The sequence below is a fragment of the Triticum urartu genome, chromosome 6, assembly GCF_003073215.2.
Source record: "Triticum urartu cultivar G1812 chromosome 6, Tu2.1, whole genome shotgun sequence".
In the NCBI taxonomy this organism is placed as follows: domain Eukaryota; kingdom Viridiplantae; phylum Streptophyta; class Magnoliopsida; order Poales; family Poaceae; genus Triticum; species Triticum urartu.
This window is the reverse complement of record NC_053027.1, coordinates 551,637,008-551,649,369: the sequence shown is the minus strand read 5'-3', so window position 1 is coordinate 551,649,369 and position 12,362 is coordinate 551,637,008. Positions and strand designations below refer to the sequence as shown.

At 42.5% G+C, this 12,362-nt stretch overlaps 1 long non-coding RNA gene and 1 pseudogene across 6 annotated transcripts; one reads left to right on the top strand and one right to left on the bottom strand.

Annotated features, from left to right (window-relative positions):
* LOC125516996 overlaps positions 1 to 12,362 on the top strand; it is a 40,594-nt pseudogene that overhangs the window by 13,651 nt on the left and 14,581 nt on the right.
* Positions 752 to 10,866, bottom strand: LOC125515238. Of its 6 annotated transcripts, none has more exons than XR_007286894.1 (10): positions 10,361 to 10,866; positions 10,164 to 10,240; positions 9,959 to 10,036; positions 8,998 to 9,124; positions 7,848 to 7,898; positions 7,399 to 7,490; positions 5,879 to 7,316; positions 4,738 to 4,776; positions 1,983 to 4,451; positions 752 to 1,892 (listed from the first exon to the last, which is right to left on the bottom strand). It is a non-coding gene; the product is annotated as an uncharacterized LOC125515238 (long non-coding RNA). The 6 variants fall into 6 exon arrangements; XR_007286896.1 differs by having other exon boundaries at positions 1,983 to 4,391; XR_007286897.1 differs by having other exon boundaries at positions 1,983 to 2,273; positions 10,361 to 10,865.

Here is a 12,362-nt window from a genome sequence, read left to right as displayed (position 1 = left end):
GCTGCGCAGCGGCGACAACTTCATCCCTCGTGTCCGCGGCGTGCCTCTGCAGCTTCTTATTTGGCTTGGGCGCGGAGGGGGCGGTCGTTATGCTGGACGAGGCGAGATGAGGGAGGCGAGGCCGGTGTTGGAAATTCACCACAAGCGGGCGACTCGGCGCGAGCCGAAAAGACCAGCCCGCTTCGTTTTATAAGCTGGTCAAGCTTCCTGCAATCTAGAGAGGTGTGACTAATATTACAACTAGATCGGGATCACGCCTTGGCGCAAGGGTGCCGGTCCCAACATTTGATTAGGCAGGTAATGCTAAGTTAATATGAATTCAGTTTTAGTATATGCATTCATACAACATAACAAAATAGTGAAGAAGAAACACTCAGTTGTGATAGGAGCAAGACACAATGATGATAAACATCGGCATGAGACTAAGACAAAATCAATTTCAGTGCGTTTGTTAACATAGGGAATTAAAGCAATTGCTCAGAATGGATTAGACCAATACAGTAAATTTACATAAAAAACAGGGCATTGCCAAACGGCAAGACAACATATATACCAAAAGTATGACAAACATGACACATTTTGTCATTACAAAAATATGTCTAAAGTAGTGATCCAATAATCCAGCGCCTGGTATTTATCAGGGGAGTATGTAAACCAATACAAATCATATAAGTGCAGTACAAAGTAAGATATGGTTCAATAAAAACCATCAAAATTCTTGATAGATCAGGATTACAGCAAGTCATTTATATAGAAATGAATGCATCCCACAAGTTGAATTACCATTATTAATAATTAGAGTAAGTTGGTTACATAGCAAGGGACCGAAAACTAAGTAGCACATTACAGGACAGCCGAACATCACAAAATACTAAAAGCAAGGCGTTTATACAAAGGCTGGTGACAGTTAGATGGCAGTCTTGATAAGTACACAAAGTTAGAACCAATGGTGGAGCTCATCATGGCGAGTGATACCGCTGGAAGCATATGATTGCCAATTCCAACCACTCGGGTATCGCTTCGTCGAGAATCTCATCGGAGTCCATGACGACTATAACTATCGCTTGTCCAGAGAAGGGGTTGCATGGAGCAAATGGATCAAAGGGAAAGAATCACAGGTGATAAGTTTAGCTTGAGGCACCAACCTTTGGATATTTTCAACCGAGAGCAGTCTCGCACAAAGGTATCTCCTCTGGTGTCTCTGCTGAAAGCCCGACCCTGGGTGGCCTGAAGTGCACTTATCCTGTCCAAAAAACCAGTGGGCCTTCTTTGTGTGGCCTGGGTGGCCTGAAATTAATCACCGAAGGAATAAACCAATACAGAATATATGTTTGATCGTTCTGTAGCATGGCATGGTACATATTGGAATGACACGGAAGATCTTCGAACAGTATATGCAACACTTACACACATGCCTCTTAACTCCTGTTCATCCGTAAAGGATACCATGTTGGATCTGTCATCTTCGTCGTATTGAAACTGATGAAAGCATGCCGCCACAAGAATTAGGTAGAGAAATTAAGGGAATCAGAAAGTAAACTTGGGTCAGTGTCATCTAAACATGGGCATAATGTGATCTCATTACAGAATATAACGGCACGGATTTACTAATTATGACATTGGCTAATTCAACAATTCATTGGAAGTTGTTTCAGGCAGAACCACTCTAATCCATCAGGAGTACCTATTTTTTAGGTTCCAACAAAGTTTGTAGGGTTACCTAACAGTAATACCATACCGAAATTGTTTGAAAATTAAGAGAGGGAGAAGGAGAGGGGAGGCAAGATATCAGCAATTAGGCCGTTTTCAGAGAGGAAGGGACCCCGTGGATGGGTCCTTGCGGTCGCCGGCCAAGTTCACGCTGTCGCTGGAGTTCACCTCCGGGCTGTCGCCTAAGAGGGGAGGGGATTAGGTGGAGGATGTCTCAAAACGAAAAGGAGAAGAGGACGATGCAAGGCGTCGGAAGGGGGTTCTCGCCTCACCTCGACGACTTCGTCAGTCGCTGTTGAGGCGTCTTATGGTTCAGCCTGGCGGCTACGGCGACGGTTCGTCCTGCTACTGCCGGTGACCAATGGTGGACGGAGTGCGTGTTTCTCACCGTCTCCAGCGGTGTCGTGCCCAGGAGGTCGTCGTAGATCACCCCCCTGCGTGCACCGAGGGTGCGCCTGGATCTGCCGGTCAGCAGCGGCGCCGATGAGCGCACCTTGACCCGCCACTCCCCCCTGCGCGCACTCCTGTAGCGACATGAGTGGCGGCAATTGCATCCAACTTGTCTATTTTTAAAAATAAGAAAGCAGAAGGTCATCTGTAAGGAGAGAACACCATATCGCTAAAAATCAAATGCTTAAGCTTGAAAAGGCATGCTTACATCCACTATTTAGAACTGATCCTACCAAGAAGAAACATTTAAACTAAGTACAGCAAGCACTGACAAAAATATAGGAGCAGCTATTTCAAATAAATCTGAGTGCTAAAAACTCCATTAAAGAAATGAAAATCTGGTTAGATACATTATATCTTAGTACAAGTATAGATAATTTGATATCTGATATAAAAGATGCTTTACTTAACTAAGCTCTAAGGACCAAGACTCTAGTCAGATGATTCTAAGATAATATCAAGATGCATTAGAAATAACTCGCATGATATATACCATACAAAAAAATACACCTACAACAAAACCTTTTTAATTGGCTAACAATACAATAAAATAAAGAGAAGTAATCAGTATCTGTTGGAAATATCAATCAACAAAAAGTGTTGCTCTAGATTTTGATGTGTTAGGCAAAAGAGAAAATAAACAACTGCCAACTTAATATTGGTTGGGAAGTGACATCAATGATGTAATCCTAATAGGAAAATGAATAAGCATCTACCATATCCAAGCAGGAGCTAGAACCCAAATACTTGAACCTTCATAATATAATACAGTAATAAAAACAGAGTTTCAGAGTATCAGCTCTATAGACAAAATACTCTTATGGCTAAAATAAGGATAAGCTGTGTAAGTTCATCCTTATTTAACTCCTCTTTATGTAGGTAACATATTTTAAACTCTATAGTTGGAAGAGTGTTCAAACTGCAGGATCCAAAAAATGCAGTGGTGACGCACAGAATTGGGGAAAGCTTCAGAACAAACTAAAGAAAACGAAAGGAAATGTCTGCTCAATGGCTCGGATTAACCCAGCAACCTAATCACAGCAGTCAAAAAAATGTTTATGGATACAAAATGGGACATGCTACCTCGGTCACTCTTTACATGAACAATCCAGCATTATCTCAAGAAAAATCTCAAAAAAATCCTATAGTATTATTTTTTGTAGCATGAACAAATAGCTACAACTGGTAACTTGCAAAAAAATAGAAGTAATAGTATCACAACGAATTAAAACAAGTCATTCAACCGATAACTTGTTGGGAGTGAGTCTTTCTAGTATAACAAAGTGCAACTTACTCTTAACCAGATTAAATCAAAGACCAACAAGAAACAATAAAGGATCAAGAACAACTTATATGCAATAAAGGTATGAGAGAGAAGAAAACTTTACTTAAAACGGCTATAAACACTGGAGCATAAATAAGCAACACCTTTAAATACAAATGAAAAAGGGTTTAGGGTTAATTGCATAGTGGGCTCAGATTCGCCTTTCCTCGATCATATAACCTACCCCCGTCATCTCTTACCACCAGATCAATCTGTTTACATAGTGGAGCTGCCCTGGTTATCACTCAACAAGAATGACCATCCAAGGACAGAACCATAAGTATCACATGACCAAAAATGATTTTAGGGATGAGAGGGAGGATCCAACTTGATACCCACAGGTGCCTCGATTGCTGAAAGGCACACTTATTTCAGCCACAGTTAATCATCATCGCCCTAGCAAGAATAGCCTCTGACACGAGCATCGGCGGCGAGAGGAGAGGAGACCCAGAGAGAAGGGGGCGAATGGGAGCACGAAGAGGCAAGCCGCTGCCCTCCCCCACTCCATAGCCGCACGGGCCAACCACCGCCCACCACGCACGAGGCCTGGACGCAAAAAGACCGAAATACCCTCGGTGGGGGCAAGATATTACGTGCAGTGGCGCGGGATATTTACCCGTCGGTGCGCGCGACGGGACGAACATGCCACACCCGCGGCCACGGTCACTGACAAACGCAGCCCACCCACGAGGGGCCCCACACGTCAGCTAGTCCCGGTCGAACAGACAGAGTAAGCGACAGCGCGAGGAGGCAGTAACTATTCATTCCTATAGTGCTACTCCAGATCCGACGGCAGAGTACGTCCGATGGCTTGATCCGACGACCCAAACTCCATCAAGCGAACGCATCCGACGGCCGAAAGTCGCTGAGCTCTGAGGAGGCTCGGTGAGACCCTCTTCTCTTGTTTCTGGAAGTGAAACTGCCCTGGTTATCACTCATCAGAAATGACCATCCAAGGACAGAGCCACTAAAATAAGCACATGATCAGAAGGTCTCAAAGAAACGAGGGGGGATCCAACTTAATACCCTGCTCCAGTTTCCTAATTAATTAAAACTGAAGCAATAAAGGAGATATCTGGCACTACATCTAGTGGCATTATATGGCTATAATGATCACCTAACACAGAGTAGCAACATGCGATAAAACATGAAATAATTCCCTACAGAATAATCTGCACTACTTATGCATATAATGAAAAGGAGATAGTTCTCCTAGCCTCTACATCGTGATCATATGGAAAATAATAAATTACCCGAGTGTCCCGAGATCTTCGCCAAGGAAATCTCTGTAGCTGTGATTTGATTAGAAGACCACCATAAGTAGTGTGTATCAGTTAATCAATATTTAAACTAAGGTACATGTACCACAAAAGAAACCAAGTTACATGAATATCCGGTAGTTCTAACAGAAAATACACCAGCTTAATAGCTTATAATTGCAAAGGCGGAATTAGGTGTCCCAGCTAGCCACTATAATTTTGCAATCACCAGAGCAAAATTTCCTGGCCAATTAACCAACTGATGTACGTACATTTTAACAAAACAGAGCAAGTAATAGGAAGTGCATTATTATTTTGAGCTAAAGTGTATGCATATAGTACAAACACTACAGGTATATTCTGATTATTCGTGCTTTAAGCCGAAAAGAATGAACAAGAAGAAATATATATCTGAGAAAAATAGGATTATACATTTGAAAAAAATAATCTTGTCTGATAAAAAATCCATGCATGACAGGAGTACAGGCACACATATAGAGGTTTTGGTGGATACAACCCGTTCTAGCTTACAACATATACACACTGACTCTGCTCATACACAGATAGGTTCTGGTGTGTATAAATTGTTCTAGCTTACAACATATACACACAGACTCTGCTCGTACATGAGAAATACAAAACAGAGCACAAGCCTGGATTCATGTGTGTTCTTTATCTATTTGGGTTGACCAAGATATCTATGACCACCTCTAAATTCCCGTAGTAGCTTACAAATATTGTGTGTATCTATATTTCATTTAAATTGGGGTTGTTGGTTCTGAGTCAAAAAAAATCTAGTACTGGACCTGACAGACATAGGAGACTATCTCATCAAAGAACATGTACACAAAAATTTAAATCAAGCCATGTAAAAAATGAAGTTACTTATATATTCTTCTTCTTTTTTAATTTCTTTGCTATTAGCAATCAACGATGCTCACACCCAAAAGAAAGAGGAAATTAAGGGGCTCCTGACATCATGGTTGACATATTTGTGGCGTGCACCCTGGTCTCAAATCTCAAAGATATGGATGGGTGAAAGACTATCTAAATGTAATTAAAGTCGAACATTCCAAAAAAATTGATTTGCTAACTACAAGACCAAGGTAAAACCAAGAGCGGACCTCATGTATACCTGATAGTGCATCGGACACCAACGATGTGCAGCCAACTCTTCAGAAACCCATTGGATCCTTGGCGAGCACACACTTCTCTAAATGCTCATCTTTTAACATGGTGATCTGCTCAACATTGCAAGTCGATCTGCAATCACAAAAGCAAAGCATCAGCATTAGAATAGGAGGAGGAAGTAACTAAATCAGAGGAGACCCAAACTTTAAATCCTAATACAATGGCACACGCACACGCGCACGCGCGCACACACACACACACACAGACACACACACATGTCCACACACATACACATCTTTGTCATGAACATGATATGGGAAAATCCGATATATTACTAAAGAGTGGCAAAGGATAACCATCTACATTTAAGTGTTGCTTGTTAATTAGGCAATTTAAGAATCAGCCTCCATAAGGCAATAAGTGCCACTGAGCTACAAAAAGAACAATATTTTCCTCTTTATTAAACCAGAGAAATGATGGACCAGTTGGCTGGAGATGAAAAGAAGCACGCCAACACTTCTATGTTACAGAACTGAACGCAGAATGCAGACATTTATTCAATAATTACAGAATCAAGGATACATTGGATTTGAGGCCACAAAACAAGCCTGAAATAAACATGAAATAAAGACATAATAAACCATAGCATATCTCAACACGGGTATAACTCGCAAGACTCTGGGCATGCTTGTCACATGAGAGCAAATAAAACGACATTTTTCTGTCACAACTCCTATTTGTTAGCACCTCAAATACCAAATAAATCACAGCCAAGAAAGAAATCATTAAGTAGCTAGAGAATATACAGAACCCTCTAATAGGACAAAATTAGTGTAATCAGCAAGGTACTACCACTCTCTCCAATATGAAAGAAGAATAAATAAATCATATATGTGCACTATCCTAGTTCTGTTCTCAAGAAATGTTAGTACACATTTTAGTGTAAAAGGAAGGGAAAACTAAATATAGGCTTAAGAAATACTATTATCTTATTATCATCACTTCTGTCCCATTCTTCAGATGATTTAAACTCAATAGGTGCTTCAGCAGTATGCACACAACAGGACCAATTCGGCCATTATAGCAAGAATCACACACAAAAAGAGAAGTGGAAACTCCCTCAAGCAATCGCCCAAAGTCAGGTTTGGAATCTAATAGGATAAAATCAAGAAACTTCAATCTCAGACTGAAGCAAGAACCAGTATATAGGAATGATTCTTAAAATGGTGATTAATAGAAAGCACTGGCAATACAGAATGATGCCCAGTATATAGGAATATGATTACAAAAAAAGACTGAAGCAAGAACACAGGTAACAAGTGAGGTGCAGATGTGAATGAAGATTCCAAACCTGTGTGACGCCCTTGAACATAGCTTCATATACCACATTAGTATATCAACTTCAAGTCTTCACCATATTTGCCCATCAAGGTTACACGTGCCTACATCACAAGCCAAACAAACCACAAACATGAACATCTAGCTCACAATCGCATACACCTGAACAAATAATGCCTTGCTAACCTTCCAATGAAGTGGTCAACGGCTAGGAGGTGGATCCATGCGGAAGCGACAGCCATCTCGCTCACAAACACTCACCAGCTAAAGTAAAACCCCTACAGTACCAAGAAGTAGAATCATGTCACATCTAAAAACAACAGCTGCAACAATCTGCAAGTAAAACAAAGAATTACACACACTTTGGTAGAAATGCAACATATGTTGTTTGCCTTGAAGTGAAGAAAGTTTAATTTATTAAAATAACAACATGTTTCACTGAGCCCAGAGTAAGAACTATGAATTATATCACATTGTCCAAAACACCACATTTGGTATAGGTAAATTTCAAAACATCATCGCATATAGTATTAGTTAGCAATGAACGATTTCTTCATATAATCTGTAAGAAAATGTGAAAAGAGCACATAGAGAGAAACAATGAAGTTGAGATGAAGGTACCAAAAAAGGCATACCTAATGTGCGTAGGTAAGTTCCATTGAACCAGAAAGAGTATAACAAGTTCACTGCACGACAGAAAACACATGTGTTACGAATACTTCAATCTCCTTTGTATTGCCATATAAAAAGAGTAACAGTAGTGTGCCCACATAAAGCCAAAGCTAAGATATCTGGAAAAGGCCGAGTTGAGTAGAACAAAATGTGAAACTTGATTGCAGTTAGTATCACAAAGAATGCTTCAAGCGACCATACTTAATTTTGAACTGCTTGTCAAAATTGAGTCAAGCAAACCATGATACCGCCACAACAGATAGGGCGACAACTCAAGCTCTTGTTATACAAAGAAATCAAATAACTGGATTCAATGATCCTTGATGATACATTGCACTTAAATTTCTGCAGAAGTCTGGGAAGGCAACTAAGTTCTGCTATGTATGGTTAGAACAAAGTCGCTCTGAGGAATTTGAATGGCCATATTTATGAATGTTCCCAAGATAAGTTTTTACATCAGTTTATTACGTCGAAAGAGAGGTGGGGCGCTGGCCAGCATCCTCTTCCAGCTTAGTGCAATACCTACAAACAGTGTACCCCTTTAGAAATAATGAACCATTACAAATGCAGCCCCAATAAAAACAGAACCATCTTCTGATAACTAAATGTGCACCTTGGCACACCCTAGTCAGGCCAGTGGAAGGTTGTGGTGATAAAAATACACGTATGAACAAACATTAAATACTGAAGATGACAAAAACAGGGAAAGATAGAACGAACAAACATAGAATGCATTTATTTTTCATTTCCTAAAACAACCAATCTAAATGAAATATTAAGCAAATCTCTGGAATGAAATTTAGAACCAAGATTTCCTGATATAACAGAAGGTCAAACTTAGGCCTTTTATGAAATAATAACTACATGCAAATATCAAACAGACAATATATCATTACCCTCCTCTATATCTTAAGAAGAAAGAGCAGATTGTATGCTTAAGTTGGAACTGAAACTGTATGCTCAATATTTCTGAAATGGCACACTCAATATGTGCCTAATCATATCTATCAAATGCCTTTGTCAAAGAAACAGGGTAAGTACTAAGTACTCGAACAGAATAGGAAAAAGGCAAGGTATCGTGATGGTACTACTCCATAAAGCAAGTTTCAATACCCTAATATCACTTTCGTAGCGGCGTGGACCAAAAAGGAAGAGGGGCCTCTTCCTCCTCGACACCTCCTCCTGTCTTCTTGCTCAACTCCGACGTGCTCAGGAGTTGGGTTCTGTAGCAGCAACGGATCTGGCAGAGGTGTCCACGGGAAAGGGTATCAGCAACATCAAAAATAATAATTACGCATCACGAAGTGGCTTAACTCTGGAGGAGCATGGTATTGGTGGTTGGCGCCATAGAATGATTGTGCAAGTTTTGCAATAAACACACCCATGGGTGACTTATAAACTGCATAACCAACTAACCAAATTGAATCATCCAACCACTCAAAGTTCTTCCAATAAATCACACTAAAATTTATGTTGCCTTATCATCTTGTCAGTCTGAAACTTATATTTTTTTCATTAGGTGAAATTTTAACATCCTATAATCCTTCACTAAATTGCTCTTCAATAAATACTAAAACTAATTCCATAAAATTCCTAAGCAGTAGAAATACTACTTGTATGTGCTCTGAATAAATGTCAACAACTCCTCTCTCAGGCTCAATCAACTCATATGCATGTTTTTTTTCTTCTCATAGTCAGATGAATGCTTTCCAAATACAATATTGCCAAATTAATAGCAATCTTGATAATTAGCACACAAATATATGATACAAGATGATAACAATTAAGAACACAGCTAGTTAAATAAAAAAAGTTTAGGAAAGGCATGAAACAAATGCTCCTGGTTGGCTAGGAAATTAGAAATTGCAAGCTTTTGCTGCAGCTTACAAGTCATGAGCAGAAAATTTAGTTTCCCTTTCCTAATCCGGCCCAATCAATACAAGAAACTGAAGTGTAAGCAAGAGATACGTAATGAGGATTAACTTCATGAAGCGAAACATCTAACAAGACTACAAACAGATGGGATTTGAGTTCACGAGGAGGTTCATGCATGGAATCGAGAAAATCCCATTACCTTCCTGCACTAATCACACCCAACAGCCGGAAATCGCAATTAGACGGTGTGGACAAGGCGCCGTTGACCTTGGCATGGCTAGTTCGTTGCCAATTGGGGAAGAGAAACCAGAGAAGATCACGCGCATGCAGCAAGCCAAGAATTAGTCGTTCTGTTACCATTTTTTTCCTTTCTCAGAATCAGTCGATCTGCTACATGGGCTAACCATCAAGTACGTATAGAGGAAACAAGCCATCGGCCGGCCCTGGTCCCTCTGCTCCATACGCTCAACCTCGCCACAATCTGCGCCATCAACAACACCAAGTGGTCAGTGCATGAAGGTTAACCAAAGAAATTGAGCAGTGAACCAAAACAAAATTTGCCTGAGAAGGAAAAGGAGAAGAGGACGATGCAAGGCTGCACCTCATGGCCATCGGGAAGCGGAGCCGCGCGTGGGGGCGAGAGAGGAGACGGAGAGGAGCCATCGGAATCCACCGGAGCCGCGCCGGCGACGAAGCCGATGCCCAGCCTGAAACCCTTGCCACGGCTCAGGGTCGCGAGCGAGCGCGAGAGGCCGTGCACCGTGGATCTGGCCGAACGAGAGTAAGAGGCGGAGCACCTGCCGTGTGCACGCGAGGACGACGGCGTGGATCCGGCAGGCAGGGCGAAGGAGACGGCGGAGCCAAAGCAGCGGCGCTTCTCGGCGTCCGGCCATCGAGCGGCAGGCGGCTGCCCTTGGGCTGCTTCTCGGAGGACTTGCCACGGGAGAGGAACAGGGAGGGGATGGTAGCGCGGCTGCGGCTGGTCGGTGGCGGCGGAGGACGGGGAGGATGGCCGGCAGGGCGAGGGGAGGCGGGGAAGAGAGGAGTTTGGAATGGGAGGGGGCGGCGGTGGCTCCCTCGAGTGAACAGGAAGAGGGGACGAAGCCGATTGGGGAGAAACCCTATGGGTGTTGCACTTTTATACAACATAGTGAAATTACGAAAATGCCCTCGGCGGGGCACGAGAATTACGCGCGGTGACACGAGATCTTTACCGCGGGACGGTAACTATTCATTTCTACAGCGCCGCAGCTTCGATCCGACGACCCAGCTCCTCCCACCTCTCGATCCAACGGCCGGAAACGCATCAAGCAATCAAGATGGACGGTCGGATGTTTCAAATCGCTGAGGAGGCTCGGTGAAACATTCTTCTCTTATCTCTGGAAGCACGAGCAGCCGAGCGGGCGACTCGGCGCGAGCCGGAAAGCCCAGCCCAGACTAGCCGATCTGGGAAATACTGCTAGCACTCAGAAAGAGAGATGCTGTGAGCAGCACTGGAGATTTTGTATATACTTTTGCGTTTTTTCTCCATGCTTATAACCTTATACGAAAATAAAAAAACTCTTAAGATCAAAAGCAAAAAACGAAAAACCTCTTTGCTCATAGAAAAAAACCAACTAAGAAAAAACGACCCTTTGACCCCCATCGTACGTGCAGGAAATGTATAGCGTGATGTGTCCTCTGTTTCATCGTGTTTGGAGAGCCGGAGTCCAACAGTTGCCAGTGATCGAGCTTCCACAAGCAAAGCAAAACAATCACTCAATGCAACCAGTAATGTTCCTTTCCATTTTATACACAAAGAGAAAAAAAATGCAGCAGTGGAGCTGCACGCATGCTCTCTCTTACAGGGGAACCTGGAACTAAACATACTCATTCCTTCCATCTATACAGGCTTAACGCGTTTTTCAAGGCTAACTTTGACCAAGTGTTAAAGCAAAAATATATGATATGCAAGTTACACAAAGCATACCGTCAAATTCGTACGTGAAAGGAGCTTCCAATGATATAATTTTCACATTATACATCCCGTGTATTATTAATCTTATCAATAGTCAAAGACGGTCTTGAAAAACGCATTAAGCCCTATATAGATGGAAGGAGGGAGTAGCCTGGTAGGACACACAGAGAAGAGAACATAGCCTCGTACCAAACATGTCGCATGACAAGGCAAGGGTTTATTAGAGCATCAATAACAGGAGCCCTTATATTCGCCTCAAATGTCTTGGCGGCCTGACCGGTCATTATCCGGACAGAAAAGAGCCACACAATCGGATCTGGCAAATTCGGCCCAAGTGCCCGGGCGAACTGGCACTCCCATACCCGACCCATATTGGGGCAGTTATGGGATGCCTGGATGCGCCCGGGCGCGCCCGCCACGCCGGACTCATCACAAGGGCCCACACGAAAATACGTAGAAACCATTGGTTTGACAGACACCTCCTCCAATTTTCAATGAGGACGGATTCATGTCGCCGTGTGACGCGGCTTGGGCGTGCCGCCCGAGGGACCAAGTGCGGCTATTTAAGCCGGAGAATAGAAGCCCAACCTTAGCATGTCCAAGGATCTCATAGACCTAATAGTTTGATGCGGGGAATTCCTCGCCC